Raw genomic sequence first — 11,997 nt, 5'->3', positions numbered from 1 at the left:
CTCAGCCTAAGATTAAAATCCCTCTAGGTAAACACATATTACAGGCTCTTATGATCAGTAAATACATCTACATGGACACCATAAAGATAGTGTCTCTAAATTTCAAAGAAAAGACCACAGAAGCTAGCTCAAGGTCATGGGTCAAGTAATTCTTTTCATGTGGTTTCAACTGTCTAGAGGCATAGGCTATAACCTTACCTCTCTGCATCAACACATACCCCAAACTAACTCCAGAGGCATTACAATATAGTACAAAACCATTAAAACTATTAGGCAAAGTCAACACAGGGGCTAAAGTGAGCCGAGTCTTCAGCGCCTGAAAACTCTTATCACATGACTCGGACCACCAGAATTTAACATTCTTTTGGGTCAATCGGGTTATAGGAGACACAAGGGAAGAAAAACTCTCAATAAAATGATGGTAATAGCCAGCTAGACCTAAGAAACTCCTAATGTCGGATGTGGAGATAGGTCTAGGCCAATTTCTAACAGCTTTGATCTTTTAGGGATCGACTCTAATACCCTCGGCTGAAACAACATGGCCCTGAAAGGCTACAAACCTTAGCCAAAATTAACACTTACTAAATTTGGCAAACAATTGATGATCTCTAAAAGTTTGTAAGACAATTCTAAGGTTTTGTGCATGGTTATTATCATTACGGGAGTACACAAAGATGTCATCTATGAAAGCAATGACGAACATATCAAGATATTTCTTGAACACTCGATTCATAAGGTCTATAAAAGCAGTCAGGGAATTAGTTAGCCTGAAGGACATTACTAGTAACTCAAAGTTACCATAGCGGGTTCGGAAGGCTGTCTTTGGAATATCACACTTCCTGACCTTAAGTTGAGGATAGCCAGATCTAAGGTCTATCTTGGAAAAATAACTTGCACCTTGCAACTGATCAAACAGGTTGTCAATTTATGGAAGAGGATACCTATTTTTGATTGTGACCTTGTTCAGTTGACGGTAGTCAATACACATACGCAAGGATCCATCCTTCATTCACAAAAATAAAATAGGTGTGCCCCAAGGAGAAATGTTGGGCCTAATGAAACCTTTACCTAGAAGATATTTGAGTTGCTTTTTCAGCTCCTTAAGCTCGGCAGGTGCCATACGGTATGGGGGCATAGAAACAGGCTGAGTGTCATATAAAAGATCAACTCCAAACTCTATCTCTCTATCGGGAGGTACCCCTGGGAGATCTATCAAAAAGACATCTGGGAACTCATTAACAACATCGGCTAACTGAATAGTTTGAGTTTCAGACAGAGTGTCTTTGACTATAACTAGGTGATAGATTTATCCTTTGAATATTAGCTTTCTGGCTTTGATGCAGCAGACTAAATGACTTTTGTAAGATACAAAACTCCCGAACTAATCAAACATTGTATCATCAGGAAACTGAAATTTGACTATACAAGTACGACAATCTATAGACGCATAGCAAGAATTAAGCCAATCCATACCCAGAATAAGGTTATAATCTACCATTTTTAACTCTATCAAGTCCACAAGTATGACTCTATAAGGCACAGTGACAGGGAAATCTCTATGCATTTGTTTAGATACAACTGACTCTTTGACTGGTGTAGAAACTAGGAAAAGCTCGGGAATCCTTTCAGGACCCCTTTTGAAATTCATAGCCATAAGTGGGGTCACATAAGAGAGTTTGACCCGGGGTCCAACAAAACATAAACATCAAGACAAAAGACTCGAAGAATACCAGTAACAACATCAGGGGAGTCCTCCTACTCCTGATGGGATGGCAAAGCATAAAATTTGTTCTGGCGCTGAATGCCAACAGTGCCTGAAAAACGCATTGAACAAAGCTGGGATGAGGTACATGAGCTGGTGCACTAGTAGACTGTGCGAGAGGTCAAGTATCTCTGTTCCCCTGTCTGTCATGGGGTAATCTCTAATTCTATGGACCTACTTTCCAAAGCTAAAATAACCCCTCGCATCAACAAAACACTCCTCAAGATAATTTTAACCATATTTAGCATAAAGAAGATGACGGGGCTGGTTACCAACACTGTTCTGCAATCCAGACATGAAAGGCCTACCCCCTTGCTCCAGCCTATCTCTAGGAACGGGCGCGCTAGCTGATAAAAGCACTGGAGTAGACCGACTTCTCTGCAACTGAGGGTGGTTCCCTTTATGGAACCTAGGCCAGTTAAACTCATGTTGATCAGATCTCACCCTCTTGCTACCGCTTATCCTTTCTCTCTCCCTAAGCTTATCTATCTCTATCTGTTGGGCATGAATCATCGACCTAGCTAGATCCATATCCCTATTCAATATCGCTATCCTACAATCCTTTAGCACTAACCCAAACACACCGATCATAAATTTACTCAAACAAGCCCGGGTGTTGGAGATCAAATCAGAAGCGTATCTAACAAACTAACTGAACTTCAAGTAGCACTCCTTAATAGTCATGGAGCCCTGCCTTAAGTTCATGAATTCCTCAATCTTGATCTCCCTCATCTCAAGCATAAATAATCAGTCTAAGAATGTATCTTGGAATAATTGCCAAGTCACAGGAGGGGCATCTTCATCTCTACCCTTCCTCCACGATGCAACCCAATCATAAGTAATGTCGTTCAGTTAGTAAGATGCCAACTCAACACTTTTTTCTTTTGAGACATGTATCATGTCAGTGATCTTCCTTACCTCCTCCAAGTATAGTTGTGGGTCCTCATCAGTTCCCCATCCTATAGAACTCAGGCAGGTTCATCTGTAAAAAGTCACGAATTCTAGCCACGGCTATATCACCTCCCTACTGATTAGTAATTGGGGCCCAGTTATTGGCCCGAACATTAACAATAACTTCTTGGGCTAATACCTAAAGGCCTACCCTAAATTTAGAGTGGGACACCATCTCATTCAGAGGATCAAAGGGTGGGGGCTGCTCATCATTTTTCTCGTGAACATTCGCCCTTTGAAGAGGTATTTTCTAAAATTAGAAAAATACAAATATTAGATAAGGAGGAGACAACCGAAGGCACAATAGAATCTGAAAAAAAAAGACAAAACTTTTTCTAAAACATCTCGTCGCCTCCTACCCATATATATGGCATTCCACACACCGATAAGCAAGACTCTGCAGAACACAGCTTGTCAGGCTCCCTAGGACTCCTTAGAAACCTAGATCTGATACCACTTTATAATGACCCAAAATTGCCTCCCAGGATGTCACATGGTGCCTAGGGCTATAAGTAGCCCAAACTAACCTATAGAGCCAGTTCCTACTATTAACCCTTAATTCAAGGAGAAAATTTAAATTCAAACACTAGTACATCCATGTTCAAAGAGAGAAATAAAGGAAAGAAGGGGTACTCAGTCAAAATGGTCATGATAAAGATATCCCAACAAAACCACAATCTAACAAATAGTCTGACAAAGACTCTACAAATCCATAATCTATAGAGTCGATGGGACAATCCCCCAACTAACTCAGGATGAACTACAGGTTACAACATAGTCTTTTCATCCCTGGAATATCAAAAAATTGGTCCTCAGACTAAGAGGACTCACCACTATAGGAAATGTACACAAGGTACTCGGAGATCACAAGCGAGGCTAGGACTGAGCACCTGAACCTACATTATGAGACAATGTAGCACATAGACATATATGTGGATCAATACTTAGGAATGTACTGAGTATGCGGGGGTGAATGAATGTATATAAAATAGTATCAATCTTCTTCATTCAAATCATGTATACAATATGAGATGACCATATGGCTTGAATAAGTATGAAAAATAAAGTTCATAAATCATATAAGATGAGGCATATTACACAAATCTCGTGAGTCATCGTTCTTCAACCTCAAAATCAAAAATCTTCTTTTATTCTTAATACTCAAGGCAAAAAGGGCTTTAGATAGTACCATCAACTCATGCATATGGGATAGTGGGTCAAACAACTTTTAATGTTCAAGATTTTATATCTCTTTAAACTCAAATACTAGAAATACGACCTCATGATATTTTAGAACATATGTAGAGGCATATCACACAACTTAGGAAAATATCTCATTTCAAGCTTTAGGAGAAATCATCTATCTCAAGGAAAAATACTCTAGTTTAGTGAAAATATTTCATAGGAGGGAAAATACCTTAGTTTGTAAAGGAGTAGCTGATTTTAAGTTTAAAAAGGCAAGGGAGGTTCTTGTAACTAACATAAACAATGCGAGCTACATGGAGTCCAATGTTTTGTCCTCCTAAGAAAAAGATCCCACGTTGGGGAGGAGCGTCATACTCTTGCCAGGGAGTATAACCTAGGTCTAGTAATCATTCAATGAAACTCAGCCTTGGGCCCAATCATAATTATCATAAACTCGACCCCAGGCCTAACCTACGATGGCACGTAGTTTTGGGGTAAGAAACCATAGTGACTTACCCGCTCAGGGATAAATACTACTCCCTTTATATTATCTGCACTCATCTCATAAAAATCCACTTTTAGAATAATGTCATAGTTCACCATGAACCCAATGATCAAATTGATAATCTCATATAGTGAAGTGGGTTTCAAAGCTTCAGGACCATTAGGTCAATCCATTTCTCAATCATCTCAAAATACTCAAATCATGGGGGCTTATAGCACAAGAGTTCATAAATTCACAAGTCTCAAATAGGGCTTTCTAACCCATAGTTCAATATCAAGTTAAAGCTCATCAAAAGCATAATATATAGCATATAGATTCATAAATCATATGGAAATATAGGAATTTCAGCAATTTATCTCAAGTCTCAATTTATTCATATGCTTCAATATCTCAAACATTACAAATATTAAATTCTCATGGAGTAAAATCATGGGGTTTATACCCAGCTGTAATTTCTCAAGAAAATATGCAAAAAAATCATGCCATTTGACTCTTAATTCATGGGGAATATCAAGATAATGCATTCAATAATAATGGGTGAAAAACTCCAATTCAATTTCATGTAAAATCTCATAGATTTCAGGAAAATCATAATGTAAATAAGCCTTTTGGGCACAAGAGTGAAAGGGTTACCTTTGTTCAAAACCTCACATACCTTAAATTAGGAGATTGGATGAATAAGTTTCCTCTAAACTTCCTCTTATTACTCTTGAGAGAGGGTTCTTGAAGTCTTTGAAATTGGGAGATTCAATTCTCAACTCAGAAGCACAATCTTTGGTGAGTTCTTAGATTTCTTGGGGAAAAATTCTTGTTTTGATATAATTTGGAGGAGAAAACCCTAGCCCTTAAGTATTAGAGATGAGAAAATGAGGCCATATAGTTCATCTAGAATATATATATAGGGGTTTAAAGGTGTATAAAGGACCAAAATACCCTATTAAAAATGAGTTAAAAATTGTTCATCGGGATCTGCGACGGTCGACATGATGGTCCGTCGGAAGTTTGATGGTCCGCCAGATCATTTGTTGCTCGAGGACCAAAAATGAAATACACTACCTTAATGCGACGGTTGGAATGATGGTCCATCAAAATTTTGACAGTCCGCCAGATCGTCCGTCGCACGAGGGCCAAGATGAGGCCATACTGCCTCTGCTTGACGGTCACCGCAATGGTCCGTTAAATTTTTGGTGGTTCACCATTTTAGCCATCACACGATAGATAGAAAAATGATTCATTTCCTTGGTTTGATGGGATGATCAATGGTCCATCAAAGACTTGACGGTTCGTCAGATTGACCGTCAAACCTGGGTGATTTTGACAACGCTTAGAAAAATGGCCATAACTTCTCAACCCGATACCGAATTTTGACAAAATTTGTATCGTTGGAAAGCTAACTCAATTTACCACACCATAGAAAATAATTTTTAGAAAAATTACACAAGGTTAAAATACTAATCAATTAGGGAGTAATTTTTTAATCTCTTAGCGCCGAAATTACACTTTATTCGACATGCATCCAAGGTTCAAACTACAAGGGAACTTTTTGGGGTCTTAAAATTATGAATTCAAGGATGGACCCTCATGTGTTCTATATATTCTAATTAGAACTCTTTGGATGCCTATTCATCCCTTTGACTTATGTCGGCAAATTGGTCCTCCGAGGCTTGTACTGAAAGACCATGTTGAATCTGCATCAAAGTCTTGTCATTTTGCCCGATTGAGGTTTGAGTAAGTAAAGATCTTGTATCCATGTTATTGGGATATTCTTATTGATAACCTTAAGACCGATAAAGACTGTGATCTATCTGGTAGTGAAGAAAAGTGGGAGGCAACCAGTTTCTTCCTTACGGAGGAATTAAAACAGACAATATGGCTCAGTTACTTTATATCTTTCTTTTAATTTTATTTTATTTATATACATAATTATAAATTATAGTTGAAGATAAATTTAATTTAAAGATCACTTTTGACCTATATTCCTGATATAGAAGAAATAAGCCAAAAATTTACCTAGAAAGGATAACCAGTGTCAGAGAGATTAATTATGTTAAACTCTTCCTTTATATGAAGGGAATGAATGCCTTAATGGAATGGAATCTGGGATCCAATTCGATTAGCATAAGATAAGTATGAGTTCAACCCTTTTCTTATCGGGCCAGGATCGATAACCGTTCGACCTGAGGAAAGTGCAATCAGATTTAGAATCCCCAATGTCTTGTTCTTTGCCTTTGCTTTGAGGGACAAGTAGTGCATCTAGGTAAGCACCATATAATTGAGTTTATTCATCGGATATTCTATCTACAAAAGTGGAAGAGATGTCTGTTAAGGTTTTCTTTATGAAAGTAATAAAGGAAGCAAGTTTAGCGAACATAGTGATGGAAAAAGATGGATTTTACCCTGATATTGTTAGACAAAATTCCATTCATTCTTTGATGGAATAGGAAATGGGTAGAGCTGCGTCTATCAGGAATGGGAAATAGCCTATGACTAAAAGCACCGACTATCTATGAATCATTAGGATCAAAATACCAATCGATGAGATGAGCCTATAAAAGATTTCAAGTTCAAACTATGATGACTGACATCCTCACTTATGCAACAAAATTGAGTTTATCATCTTTGGTATCTCGTTCTCATCTTTAAAGGAACCACAAGGCACTCAACTAGAAGAAGTGGATTTTAGGCACATAGGGAAGACTCTGACTATACACTGGCACTAGCCCTGGGCATGGATTCTTATTTGATTAAAGGAATGGGATAGAACAAAACCAGAACCATATCCTTCACACGTTCAGTCTAATCTTATCTACACTATTTCCCAATCATAGATATATTATTTATATTAGTTACATATCCCCTCTGTCCTATTATAACAGTATGTGTTGTAACAACACAACCATAAAGGAAGCCATTCCTAATAGGAAGCTTCCCTGGTGAAAGCTGTTACGCCTTTGCTTCGCTCTTTCCCACCTAACTAAGAAAGTAACTCCTTGCCTTCGAGCCTATACTCCAACTCAGTTGATCATTCTAGCTAAGGGAGTGAATTTCAAGTTAGAAGGAAAAAAAGTGAGGTAAGCATCCAACTCGGGTATTAGCAACTAGTGACTCAGGAAATTAAATGAAGGATAAGGGATTCGTGAGAGGACGGTGCATCCTTAATCTAATATTATTGCTAAAGTATCTTCTTAGAAAGTGAAAAGATCTGATGACGTAGAAGTTTGAGAATAAAATATATGACTACTACTCAAAGCTTTGCCTTTCTCCAGTAGTCTCTCATCAGGATGGAAACCTTCACATGTTCATAGCCCAAGTTTGCCTGGACTGGAGTTCCTTTATCCCTTTCTTTTAGTCCATAAGGTTAGATTAGACTGACATGATAGGTCAATCTAGATAGAAATAGGAAGAATAGCTATGACCGTGGCATACTTTATAGAAAAGGCTTCCATAAGCAGGCAGGTATGTGATTTTCTGATACCTTCACGTCTTGTTGTTAAACCAACAACTCTTAGTATTATTATTTATCTCGATTGCACATATAATTGGGTTCTTATGCAACTATAGGTCTGTAATTTCTTTTTACATAGAACTCTTGAAGAGGAGGTCTATATGTCTCAACCTCCTGGTTTTCTAGATACCGTTTATCTAGGATATGTCTGCCGACTTAACAAATCTCTTTATGGACTGAATCAAGCTCCCAGAGATTTTTTCACTTTTTTCAGCACTATATTATTCTCTAAAGGGATTCTATGGCAGTTTCTATGATACCTTCTTATTCATTCATCACACATCTAGGGATAGTATCTACTTTTTTTATATGTCGATGATATTTTTCTCGCAGGTAGTGATTAATAGGGAATACTTGATCTTCTTTCATTCTTGCATACTTATAAAAATATGAAGGACTTGGGCCTTCTCCATGACTTTCTTGGTATGGAAGTGTATCGCAGGGGCACACTCTTATTCTTCGAAAGAAGAAATATGCCTTAGATCTCTTGCCTCATACAGACATACTTGATTCTCGTCCTTTGGCCACTCCTCTTACTAGTGGTACCGAGCTTTAATTCAGTAGTGTATCTTTAACTCCCTATACCCTACTATAATTCTTATTCAATATAATAATATTACTACAATGTTGTGATGATGTCTCTTTTCTGAAATTAAAGATAAGTCTTTTGATTAGAATGTGACAACTGAGGATTTAAGAGAAGTTTCCATATAGGTTATAAAGAGATATATCATATCTAATAGAAATAATCAAATTTTATGTATATTGTAAGAAATGGGATCCCAATACCACCTCTTCTATGATGTAGACAAAGGGTCCTATCATGGGCAATCTAAGAAGAGAGATGCAGAAGAAAATACCCTCCTCAATGGGTCAAGTCCTCGCTCATAACTAAAGGATCCTTAACATCTACACTCACTTCATAAGATCATAGGGTAAGATGAAGATAGGGAAAAAGGTTAAACAGATCATAAGCTTTACCTTGGCATACTTCCATCGGCGCTAAAAAAACAGCATTGAATGAGAAGAGAACTAAGGCAAGGCTGGTGATATGCCCCTATATGGAGGGCTCAAAAAGATTAGAAGCTATTTCCTTCATGCTTAATGTAAACTTCTAATTTCAATCTACTATTAGACCATAAAGTTTGCTTATGACATCAATCAGCTTGATCCGTCGTATGCCGAATAGTTTTTCAATGCAGAGCTCCCTTTCTTATGCTAAAGTTGGTCTTTATAAAGTTTTCTAATGATCAAATTCACCATTATCAATATGTTTTTTCTTTTTCTTAAAAGGTAGATGGATGAATAGAATAGGTGAAGAGTGACTCTAACCCTGGCTTTAAATAATAGGTTTTTTCGGATCATCTGATGTTTGACTTTTACCTTGTAACTCATTGTGATACTAGCTCTTTGAGACTTTATATTCTTAACCTCTTTTCAAATAGGAATTGATTCGATCTTATTATTAGAATATTTAGATTCAACTAAATATACTATTTTTAAGAAGGAATCTCCATCGCTAGTGGAAGTTGAACCTGGCGATCTCTTCCTCCTGAAGTTTGGAAAAAGAAAGAAAAAATAGCCAACCATAGGATAGGAAATAGAGAAGGTAAGGGACCATTTTTTTTTCAAAACTATACTGAATGAGTAAGTAGTAAGTGAGAAATAATGAATTGGCCACGTGGAATAAAGCTTATTTTAAGTACTAATAAAAGCATTCATTACAAACTCTTGTTCTCACTTATCCCAATTATAAGATGTTTTCCCTGAGCCTGTCTGTGTTGAATATGTTTTTTCCATGTAGAATAGAGATTCTCTCTAATATTGATGGAATATACATTTTCTTTCTCTGATTAAAGGTTTTCCAAAGAGGACTAAGAGACAGATATTGGGCTTACAAGTAAACTTCATGCTAGTCTAACTAAGGTAAAAGGGGAAGACCTTATGTCATCATTCATATCTATTTGTCTTTTCCTTGCTTCATTAATTCAATCTAACATCTCATTTCCCCCTCCATCATTTGATTTTTTGCATTTAGAGCTAATCTTGTAAAAGGAAAATGTGATAACAAGCAACTTGTGATCAATAAAAAGTACCACCAGATTTTGTACACATCAGTATTGGATCCTTACCTTAAATAGTTTTATTTGGTTATCAAATAAAGTCTTTATCCCTAGTATTAAGGTCTCTATCAAGCACTCTTATAAAGATATCTGAAAACCCTCATATTTAACTTACGACCTCATCCACATAGCATGAACTCACTCGAAGTGCTTTCTCCAACTATGATGGAGAACTCTAAACATTCGGAGCACCAATTCTATTTTAGAAGAAGCAGCATAATGGAAATTTAAGGTTTTGCATTATAGAGAGCTAAACAAAGTAACCATCAAGGATAAGTACCTTATGTATCTTATTACAAACCTTTTCGATCATTAGAGTGAAGCACGATACTTCACTAAGTTTGATTTGTGGTTGAAGTACTATCAAGTGTGTATTACCAAGGGTGAACATATTTTTTTCTCTTGTGTTGGCTTTGCAAGTTCCTGTTGTGCATCCCTGCCCAATCATTTTCTTCTGATTATCTCTTTTTAGCCAAACTTCTAGCTTCTGGGATGAGGGTTATAGACTCATTTAGGTTGAGATGGGCTCCCTAGTTTCTATATAGAAGCTGCACAATGGTTGGTCCTGAGGATCCATATTTCAATCCTATCCTGAGAATTGAGAGCTAAAGAAAAGGGGTTAGAGGTGTGAATTGAGGTATATTTGGAGGGAATGCAATATGAAGATGTGTTGGCTAAGCAATGTATCGGTCCTGCTCCTTGATTAACCATCCTACATGACCCCCTACTGCAATCAGACAATGGAAAAAGAATAATAACGTAGGCGCAATGACACCTAGAGTTATGAAGGTGAGCTAGAGCGTAAATCCTTAAAATTTTCCAAAAAAGAAAGTATACTTATATCTTTATCACATATATTATCCATAATGGGAGAACTTAGTTTGCCACCTGAATCAGTCCCTTTATGGACTTAAACAAGCATCCCAAAATAGGTTTGCCAAATTTTCTTTTGTGGATGCTGGTTTTCTTTAATCCTAGGCAGTCCCTATTTACCTGTCAGTGTGGAAACTATTCTATTTTTTATTTTAGTATATATTGATGAAATCGTAATCATTAGTAATGATATTCAATCTATCTTATCAAATCATTGATTTAGAGATAGAGGTGACGGAGAAAGAGTATCGGGAGTGGTATATTCCCAGAGACTTGAGATCTATCTTTTGCTATTCTCCAACTAAATCTAGGTTTGACTAGGATATTTCCATTGTGGAGAGAGAATGTATATGCCAATTACTACTCTGTATATCTAGTGTATACTTTAGAGTATTGGAATGTTGATTAGAGGTAGGCAATGCTAGAAGGAGGTAATAGTACGATTAGGTGCTCCAGCAGCTCTAGGAGTCCCTATTTTTACTTTTCTTGATCTTCCATGAATCTCTTCTACTTTTAGAGAGGAGATAAAGCCATTTGATACGTGACAAAGTAGAAAATTACTATATGCTTCATGTTTCCTATGCATCTATTACAGCTAATAAGCTATGAATAATGATATGTGATGATGCTTTGACTTCTTAGGTTTGATAGGTCCTTTTGGTCGATTTCAAATTGATTTCCTCAACTTATCGATTGAGTGAGTTGGAGAAGAACATCTTAGAAGGCTACAACTCAATAAGTTTCTCGTCTTATTTTTTTCGTGTTTACTATTTATTTAGGTGCAAAGAGCTTAAGTGGTTCAATCTATTATATTTCGTGCCTGCTCTCCATTTCCACAATTGATACAATAGAAGCTATTAATGACATATCTAGTGGTAAAGACATTCGCGCTTCTACAATTGGTGTTGACAGTCCTAGTTCTATTAGAGTAACAGCTCTTGTGGGAATAACCAGTCCTAAATACTTGACTGTTGGAGGAGAAATCACTTTTATAAATATTCATGTAAAAGCTTCTCTTTCATCTGCAGGTATAGACTTCTTTGGATCTTATCTTCTTCAGAGGTTAATATTCATGTAAAAGCTTCTCTTTCAT

The sequence above is a fragment of the Capsicum annuum genome, chromosome 5, assembly GCF_002878395.1.
Source record: "Capsicum annuum cultivar UCD-10X-F1 chromosome 5, UCD10Xv1.1, whole genome shotgun sequence".
Lineage (NCBI taxonomy): Eukaryota > Viridiplantae > Streptophyta > Magnoliopsida > Solanales > Solanaceae > Capsicum > Capsicum annuum.
This window is presented reverse-complemented; position numbering follows the sequence as displayed.